The sequence below is a fragment of the Callithrix jacchus genome, chromosome 2 (genome assembly GCF_049354715.1).
Source record: "Callithrix jacchus isolate 240 chromosome 2, calJac240_pri, whole genome shotgun sequence".
In the NCBI taxonomy this organism is placed as follows: domain Eukaryota; kingdom Metazoa; phylum Chordata; class Mammalia; order Primates; family Cebidae; genus Callithrix; species Callithrix jacchus.
In genome coordinates, this window is record NC_133503.1 from 192,167,510 (window position 1) to 192,175,908 (window position 8,399).

Sequence of the window (8,399 nt, forward strand, 5' to 3'; positions counted from 1 at the left end):
AGGAATCACCCCACCGCCTTCCACAATAGTTGAACTAATTTGCACTCCCACCAACATTGTAAAGTTGTTTTTAATTTTTCCACAGCCTCGCCAGCATCTGTTGTTTCCTGACTTTTTAATAATTGTCAAGGAATTATGTTTTATTAAAGTCCATATAAAAGTTTTGTTTTTTCAAAAATCTATTTTTAACAGCAGAATATTATTCTTAATCAAAATCTGACTTTAAATGTGATTTCTTTTTTTTTTCCCAAAGGGAGGATGTCCCACGAATGAATTTGTAGGTATCAATATAAAATGAATATATTGATCTCAAAGAGCATTCAACTGTAAGAAAATAATATTGACTGTCTCATCTTTATAAAATTTTTTTGAATGTAAAAAAAAACACATTTAGTTCTTTTTTTCCTAGGTACAAGAATTGCTAAATGCATGTACAGGATCTATAAAGGTGCACAAATCTGAATTTATGAAATAAGATTTAATTGAAACTATATTAAATCATGCTATCTACTGATTTGATAATAAAACTAAGTAAAAAAATTGTTCTCAGGAGAAAGTACTATATAAAATCTTGAAAAGACAGTTAATCAAATAACACATCAGTGAGGTTTTCGATAAAATGTTGAATTATTCACCCATGATATAGAATCTCTCAGTGCTCCCATCTAATTTTTTAATTTACGTTGTGTCTTGTACTGCAATCCGTTTGCACTCAAATTCCACTACCATCCCTGGATGTGCATTTCCAGGGAACAGACAGATATCATTACTGCTGGCTATTTATTGGTAGATATTTAGAAAACCAGTAAGTAGTTTATATCAAGTAGAGAGAAAATATTTTTATCAGAATTAAAATGTAAAACTATTTTTTTTCTTCATTAACCCTTTATTACAAGTCATGCTCTTAAAGAAGTATATAGGTGAAAACATCCAATATATCCAAGAATAAAAAACACAGCACATAAAGCAGTATATGCATTCCAGTGTTCGGGCCAGAGGCAGCGGGCGCCCAAGAGATCGAGACCATCGTGGTCAACATGGCAAAACCCCGTCTCTACTAAAAATACAAAAAAATTAGCTGGGCATGGTGGTGCGTGCCTGTAATCCCAGCTACTCAGGAGGCTGAGGCAGGAGAATTGCCTGGATTCAGGAGGCGGAGGTTGCAGTGAGCCGAGATCGCGCCATTGCACTAAAGCCTGGGTAACAAGAGCGAACCTCCGTCTCATTAAAAAAAAAAAAAAAAAATGCTCTTCTAAAACGACCTGGCTGGGGCAGGCTAGGTGCGAATGGTTCCAGGCCTCAGGCAGTGTGTGGGCCGCCTGCCTCCTCCACGGCTCTGCGGGGCGGGGACAGCACCAGCTCCTGGGGCCTCCGGGCCAGGGACGGACCCCAGGCCGGGCGGAGCCTGGCACCGGGCAGAACCCTTCAGGCAGGGCCATATTCGGCCTTCCGGGGACTGCTGTACCCACATCCCCCAAGAACATGGGCTTCAGGGCTGGCCACAGGGTTAGTCGGCCTTTTTCAGGAAGATCTGGCTCAGAATCACCCACACAGGGGAGTCCTTCTGGATGGAGAGGCACAGAACTTCCAGTGGGCCGAAGGCTGGATCCACCTCTCCCTCTGCCACTACCTTGTAGAAGGAGCCTATCTTGAGGTAGCCATCAGGGCTCCTGGGGTACAGGAGGGTGGCGGCGCGGCCCTCTGCAGGGCTTCCTTGTCCGACTGAGGGTTATCAAAGGGCAGCACCTCCACAGACATGTTGAATAGCTTGTCCTCTGGGTGCTCAATATTCCCACTGCGGAAGAAAAACCACTCCAGTGGCAAGGGCTGGAAGAAGCGGAAGCGGAAGAGGAAGAATTCCCCCGCAGTGGGGGTAAAGGCCCAGAAGTCCTCGCGCAGGTAGGCTTTCTCCAGGATGAAGTGTTGGTGTCTTCAGGCTTGTAATCACCTCTGTCGGTGGGTTCACATGATCCTTCCACAGTGCCCGCTTTCCAAAGTCCTTGTCCTTGAAAATAGTGGGAGAAAGCCTGGGTATATTCCTGGTACATAAAAATATCGATTAATAAAAAGGGATAGCTTGCTTTTATCTTTAAAGTTGCTCATTTGGGGCCAGGCATGGTGGCTCATACCTGTAATCCTAGCACTTTGGGTGTCCAAGGCGGGCGGATCACCTGATGTCAGGAGTTCGAGACCAGCCTGGCCAACATGGTAACCTCCTCTCTACTAAAAATACAAAATTAGCCTGGTGTTGTGGCACATGCCTGTAATCCTAGCTACTCTGGAGGCTGAATCAAGAGAATTGCTTGAACCCCAGGAGGCAGAGGTTGCAGTGAGCTGAGATCACACCATTGCACTCCAGTCTGGGCAAAAAAGAGTAAAATTCTGTCTCAAACAAACAAAAAAGTTGCTCATTTAGGTACTATGGACCTTTTAATAATTTTAATGCTTCCAATTCGTGAACATAGTGTATCTTCCCACTTGTTTGTGCCCACTTCAATGTTTTTCAATTGTTTTATAGTTTTCAGTGTATAGTTTTCAGATGTTTTACCTCCTCAGTTAAATTTATTCTTGAAAATTTTATTCTTTTTAATGCTGTTGTAAATTGGATTGTTTTTTAAAAATTCTTTTTCAGGTAGTTTACAGTTAGTTTCTAGAAACTCAGTTGATTTATGTGCCTTGATATTTGTATTCTGCATCCTTACTGAATCTGTTAATCAGTTCTAACAGTTTTCTGGTAGAGTCTTTAAAGTTTATTTCTCTCTCTCTGTCTCTCTCTCTCTTTCTCTCTCTCTCTCTCTCTATATATATATAAAATCTATAAAAAGTGCTAATTTTTTCCCCCTTTACAATTTGGTTGCTTTTAATTCTTTTTTATTGCCTAACTTTTCTGGCTAGGACTTCCAGTAACTATGTTGAATAGAAGTGGCAGGACTGGATATCCTTGTGTTTTTTCTGATATTAGAGGAAAATATTTCAGCTTTTCATTGTTCAACATAATGTTAGCTGTGGCCCTGTGATATATGACTTTTATTGTGTTGAGGTACATACTTTCTATACCTATATTGTTGAGAGATTTTATTATGAAAGGTTGTTAAAAATTGTCAAGACTTTTTCTGTATCTATTGAGTTGCTCATTTAATGTTTGTCTTTTATTCTGTTAATACGATAATATATTTGCATAAGTTTAATTATTTGTACATTCTATGGATAAATCCCATGATATTATGCTGTATGATCTTTGTGATGTGCTGTTGAAATGGTTTGCTAATATTTTACTGAGGATTTTTGCATCTGTAATTATAAGGGATATTGGCCAATAGTTTTCTTTTCTTGTAGTGTCCTTGCCTGGCTTTGGTATCTTGGTTATTGGTTTCATAGAATAATTATGGAATTGTTTCCACCTCTATTTTTGTAAGGAGTTTGAGAAAAATTGGTATTAGTTCTTCTTTAAATGTTTGGTAGTTTCACAAGTAAAGCCATCAGATTCTAGGCTTCTCTATGTTGGGAGACTTTTATTACTGATTAAATGTCCTTATTTATTATTTGTCTGTTTAGATTTATCACAATTTATATCCTTTTATATTTTTAATTATTACCAAATTATTTTAACTTAGTTATTTTTAAAGTTTTGTCTTTTCACCTTTATACTTGAGATGTAAGTAATTTATATACCAGGATTACAATATTAGGAAACTCTAACTTTTACTATTTGCTTATTTTACCAATGAGTGTTATACTTTCATAAAATCTTTGTATTCCTCAAAGCAATCTATAGACTCAATGCAATTGCTATCAAAATTCCAATATCATTTTTTCGTAGAAATAGAAAAACAAATGTAAACGTATGTGAAACAAAAAAAAAAACCCTCCAAATAAATATCTAAAGTATTCTTGAGCAAAAAGAACAAAACTGGAGGTATCATGTTTTATAATATTAGATTATGTTACAAAGCCACAGTAATCAAAACAGTATCGTACTGTTAAAAACAAACACACAGAGCAATTAAGCAGCATAGAAAGCCCAAAAGTAAATCTATGCATGTTTGACTAAGCCATCTTCAACAAAGGTGCTAACAATACACAATAGGGAAATGGTAGTCTGTTAAATAAAATACATTTAAAAACTTGAATATACACATGCAAAAGAAATGAAATTGAATTCTTATTTCAAAGCATAATTAAAAATCACTCACAATGGATTAAAAATTTAAACATAAGATCTGTAACCAAAAACTCTTAGAAGAAAATAGGGGTAAAGCCCCATAATGTTGCTCATGGCAAATATTTTTGTATATCAACTGTTGTTAAAACACAGGCAACCAAAATAAAAATAAACAAGTGGGATTACATTAAACTAAAACATTTATGTACAGAAAGGTCTTACTTTGTAAAAATCAACAACATGAAAAGGCAACCCGTGGAATAGTAAAAAATATTTTCAAACATTATATCTGACAAGGAGTTAATATCCAAAATAATAATCATCTCTGACAACTCAATGGCAATTCATAATAATAACCTGACTAAAAATTTTGCCAAAGAACTTTAATAGATATTTTCCCAAGGAAGATATACAAATAACCAGCAGTTATATGAAAATATATTTAACATAGCTAATTATAAAGGAAAGATGAAACCACAATATTTCTATTACTTCACATCTGTCAGGATAGCTACTACAAAAAAGGCCAAAATAAAATGTTAGCAAGTGCCGCAATAAACAGACCTGTGCATGTGTCTTCATAATAGAATGATTTATAATCCTCTGGGTATATACCCAGTAATGGGATTGCTGGGTCAAATGGAATTTCTATTTCTAGATCCTTGTGGAATTACCACACTGTCTTCCACAATGGTTGAATTAATTTACATTCCCACCAACAGTGTAAAAGTGTTCCTATTTCTCCACTTCCTTTCCAGCATCTGTTGTCTCCTGATTTTTTAACGATTGCCATTCTAACTGGCGTGAGGTGATAATGCGGTTTTGATTAGTATTTCTTGCAAAGACTTGGAACCAACCAAAATGCCCATCAATGATAGACTGGATAAAGAAAATGTGTCACATATATAACCATGGAATTCTATGCAGCCATAAAAAAGGATGAGTTCATGTCCTTTACAAGACATGGAAACTGGAAACCATCATTCTCAGTAAACTGACACAAGAACAGAAAGTCATACACTGCATGTTATCACTTATAAGTGGATGTTGAACAATGAGAACACATGGACACAGGGAGCAGAACATCACACACCAGGGCCTGAGGGGTGGAGGCTAGGGGAGGAATAGCAGGGCCTGGGGGAATTGGGGAGGACTAGAATTAGGAGAAATACCTAATGTAGATGATGGGGTGATGGATGCAGCAAGTCACCACCATGGCACATGTAAACCTATGTAAGAAACCTGCATGAGCTGCACATGTACCCCAGAACTTAAAGTATAATAAATAAAATGTGTTACCAAGAACATGGGAAAAAAGAGAACTGTTATACATTGTTGGTGGGGATGTAATTGGTATGACCATTATTGAAAGAAGTATGAGGGTTTCCAAAAAGTTAAAAATAGAACTACCATATGATCAGGCAACTCCACTTCTGGTTATATTATATATTGAAAGGAAATAAAATCACTAATCTTGAAGAGATATCTGCATTCCCATGTTCATTCCAGAATTACAATAGCCAAGAGGTGGAAACAACCTAGGAGTCCTTAAACAGATGAATGGATAAAGAAATATATAATGGATATTACTCAGCCTTAAAAGTTATAATTAAAATTAAGATATATAAAAATTAAAAAAAGAAAATTATTTCATTTGCAGCAACATAGATAAACCTGAAGGACATATGCTAAGTAAAATAAGTCAGGCACAGAAAGACAAATACTATGTGACCCTGCCTTACATGTAATTTTTGTTTGTTTGTTTGTTTAGTTTTTCTTTCTTTTCGAGACAGAGTCTTGCTCTATCACCAGGCTGGAGTGCAGTGGCATGATCTCAGCTCACTGCCACCTCTGCCTCCTGAGTTCAAGCGATTCTCCTGCCTCAGCCTCCTGAGTAGCTGGGACTACATGTGTGTGCCACCACGCCCAGCTAATTTTTGTATTTTTGGTAGAGATGGGGTTTCACCATGTTGTCCAGGATGGTCTCGATCTTTTGACCTCATGATCCACCCGTCTTGGCCTCCCAAAGTGCTGGGATTACAGATGTGAGCCACCATGCCTGGCTGCGTGTAATGTTGAAACACTGAGCTCGTAGAAACAGATAGTAGAAGAGTGGGTCACAAGGCTTAGAGATCAGGGCAGATCAACATCTCCCCATCAAAGAGTACAGATGTGCAGTTATAAGCTAAGTAAGTTCTAGAGACCTAATGTATAACACAGCAACTATAGCTAATAATCATGTACCGCATTTGTGCAATCTGTAAGAGAATCGATCTTAAGTACATGAATATGTTAATTACCTTGATTGTGGAAAACATTTTACATTTATCAATACCTTGGGCACATACAACTTTCATCAATTATATCTCAATGAAAAGGTTTTTTAAAATTAAAAAACCAAAAAAATTCCAATGGTGTTTCTCTTAAAAAATATACCAAATTTAATCAAACTCAATGTATACAACTTGATAATTTCATTCTGAAATATATATGTTTTTCATAATTTTATTTTTAATTTTTTAAAAATTTAAGCTCTGGGATATATGAGCAGAATGTGCAGGTTTGTTACACAGGAAAATATGTGCCATGTGGTTTGATGCACCTATCAGCCCATCATCTAGGTTTTAAGCCCTGCATGCATTAGGTATTTGTCCTAATGCTTTCCCTCCTCTTGTCCCCCACTTCCTGACAGGCCCTGGTGAGTTATGTTCTCCTCCCTGAGTCCATGTGTTCTCATTATTCAACTCCCACTTATGAGTGAGAACATGCAGTGTTTGGTTGTGTGTTCCTGGGTTAGTATGCTGAGAATGATGGCTTCTAGCTTCATCCATGTCCCTGCAAAGGACATGATATCATTTTTTATGGCTGCATAGTATTTCATGAGTGTGTATGTGCCACATTTTCTTTATCCAGTCTATCATTTATCGGCATTTGGGTTGGTTCCAAGTCTTTGCAATTGTAAATAGTGCTGCAATAAACATATGTATGCATGTGTCTTTATAGCAGAATGATTTATATTCCTTTGCGTACATACCCAGTAATGGGATTGTTGGGTCAAATGGTATTCTGGTTCTAGATCCTTGAGGAATCACCCCACTGTCTTCTGAAATGGTTAAACTAATTTACATTCTCACCAACAGTGTAAAGGCATTTCTATTTCTGACAGCCTCACCAGCATCCATTGTTTCCTGACTTTTTAAATAATCACCATTCTGACTGGCATGAGATGGTGGTTTTGATTTGCATTTCTCTAATGACCAGTAATGATGAGCTTTTTTTCATATGTTTGTTGGGTGCATAAATGTCTTCTTTTGAAAAGTGTCTATTCATATCCTTTGCCCACTTTTCGATGGGGTTGCTTGTTTTTCCTATAAATATGTTTCAGTTCCTTGTGGATTCTGGTTAATATACCTTTGTCAGATGGGTAGATTGCAAAAGTTTTCTCCCATTTTGTGGGTTGCCTGTTCACTCTGATGATAGCTTCTTTTGCTCTGCAGAAACTCTTTAGTTTAATTAGCTTCCGATTGTCAATTTTGGCTTTTGTTGTAATTGCTTTTGGTGTTTTAGTCATTAAGTCTGTGCCATGCCTAGGTCCTGAATGGTATTGCCTAGGTTTTCTTCTAGGGTTTTTATGGTTTTGGATTCTACATTTACGTGTTTAATCCATCTTGAGTTAATTTTTGCATAAGGTGTAAGGAAGGGTCGAGTTTCCATTTTCTGCATATGGCTAGCCAGTTTTCTCAGCACCATTCATTAAATAGGGAATCCTTTCCCCCTTGCTTGTTTTTGTCAGCTTTGTCAAAGATCAGATATATTTGAATAGATATTTCATTTACAAAGTTCATATATGGATAATTTAAGTGGTGTGTAGGAGAATAACTTCCTGTCATCTGTGTGTTTCCACAGACAGCATACTTCCCTCTCAGTCAGCACATATGGGTAACACTTTAATTATTTTTATAAAATTATAATTGCAAATTAAATTTTAAAGAAATTAAAACTTGTAAAAATTATTAGGCCTACATATATGCTCTCAGTTTGTCTTTTAATACGGTGGTTGCATAATATACATATTATTCTTCACCTCAATTTTTTCTCAAACATATCTTAGAGATTATTCTCCACCAGTAAGTGGAGAACTTTCTCACTCTTTTGTTGCATTGTATCCCACTTATGGTTTACGTATGCCCTCTCATTATGGAAACTGGGTTGTTTCTTAGCTTTAATTATTACGAAT

General features: G+C 36.8%; 1 pseudogene; it reads right to left on the reverse strand.

Annotated features, from left to right (window-relative positions):
• Positions 1 to 978: 978 nt before the first annotated feature.
• On the reverse strand, positions 979 to 6,411 carry LOC128931438 (alpha-1,3-mannosyl-glycoprotein 4-beta-N-acetylglucosaminyltransferase B pseudogene; annotated as a pseudogene).
• Between the last annotated feature and the right edge of the window lie 1,988 nt (positions 6,412 to 8,399).